The following is a 1,605-nucleotide window of genomic DNA, read 5'->3' as shown; positions in this document are numbered from 1 at the left end:
ATCATGGGGCATTACCTATTTCACATATTTTCACCAATAGCAGATATTATGGCTTTAAAATTTTTTTCTAATTTGATAGTTATATGTAATAGTTCATTTTTGTTTTTAATTTATACACTTGTTTTACTTTCAAATATTAATTGCTTTTCTGGATTTCTTTTTTTTTGGTAAATTTCCTAATCATCATTGTTTTTATTTTTATTTATTTATTTATTTTTTAATTAAGTGAGGCTTTTAATTGTTGTTTTCCTCCCCCCCCCCCTTTTTTTTTTTTAAATTAAGGGTCCCTTACTGGTCCTGCTTCCATGAGTGGCCACACCAGGTGGAAAGGGTAGGGGAACCAGGCAGCGTGGGGAGGGGTTATCTTCACAACATTCCATTTATACACAGAACTAAACAGACAAGCACAGAGTCACTATTGCGGTTAGAAGTTGGCAGCATGGGAAAGTGGGGGGAGGAACAGGTTGCAATTAGGGGTGTCGTTAAAAAAAATACAGGCCCTCTCCAAAAATGGGGTGCCTGGGGTGGGAGGACTTGGTCTGTTTCAACCCAAGAGGAATTAGAAGATCAAAAACAGTTTGGGAAGGCCAGAACCGTCAGGAGTGGAGAGAGAAGGAAGGTCCAGGGGGTGGGGAGCTGTTTGGCAACTGGGTGAAGGGATTGCCCTCCCCCTGCTGGGATCCCCCAGCCCCTCCGTTCTGGCAGGAGGGGGGCAGTCTGCAACGCCCCCTCCCGCCCCGCACAGGCAGGTCTGGGGCTGCCAGATGCTCCAGGCAGGGGGCTAGAGGGGGCTCACAAAGGCTTGCCCTCCAGCGAGATGACAGCACTGCCTCCAGCTTCCCTGCCAGATTGCAGCAGTTTGCCTGTAATTCATGCTTGATCCCCGTAAGCTTCTTCTTGATGGCATCCTTGGAGCTGGCATAGATCATTTTGCTCTTAAGAGGCGCAGACTCAGGGGCCCAGAAGATAAACGCCAGGTCCTCCTCCTTCCTCTCCTTGGTCTCATAGGTTGCATCATCCAGGGCTTAGCGTCAGTCTTTGCCCGGCAGCATCTTGACGAAGGTGGCCTAGGGGTCGTCTACTGCCTGGCCCACATCACCTACCAGGATCTCCTTGCCCTCTTCCAGAATGATGTTCTTGTCTTCACTCAGGCAGAAGAGCACCGCCTTCTTGCGCTTCTTCACCTCCCCTGGTGTCGAGGACTTCCGTACCTTCACGTCATGGAACACGTTGATGACTCCATCAGAGACAGCCACACCACAGCCATGTCTCCGGAAGCTAAAGGAGATGGCAAGAAGCGCTTGGAAAGACGAGCGCTGCGGCAGCTGCTGCCGGGATACGACTGAACCCATGATTGTTTTTATTACTATGTAGAAGCTTCATATTTTATATAGTGAAATTTACAAATTCTTTTAAGGTTTTGGGAACAGCTGGGTAGCTGTTGCTACCACCAAAATAAATTCCATGTAAATAATAATTAAAAAAAAAGGGGGGGGGGGCAAAAACAAAGCCCTAAAAGTTCTAGAAGAAAACATGGGAGAATATTTTTGGTAGCAGAAAATAAAACGGCTTGTAAGCATACAAAAAGATACTCATGCTCTAACT

At 46.5% G+C, this 1,605-nt stretch overlaps 1 pseudogene across 1 annotated transcript; it reads right to left on the bottom strand.

Moving 5' to 3' along the window:
* Window positions 1-792: 792 nt before the first annotated feature.
* On the bottom strand, window positions 793-1,352 carry LOC308241856 (cofilin-1-like; annotated as a pseudogene). The gene has a single exon. The product of its transcript is annotated as a cofilin-1-like (transcript).
* Between the last annotated feature and the right edge of the window lie 253 nt (window positions 1,353-1,605).

Source organism: Plecotus auritus (assembly GCF_963455305.1).
Source record: "Plecotus auritus genome assembly, chromosome: 1".
Taxonomy (NCBI): domain Eukaryota; kingdom Metazoa; phylum Chordata; class Mammalia; order Chiroptera; family Vespertilionidae; genus Plecotus; species Plecotus auritus.
This window is presented reverse-complemented; position numbering and strand designations above follow the sequence as displayed.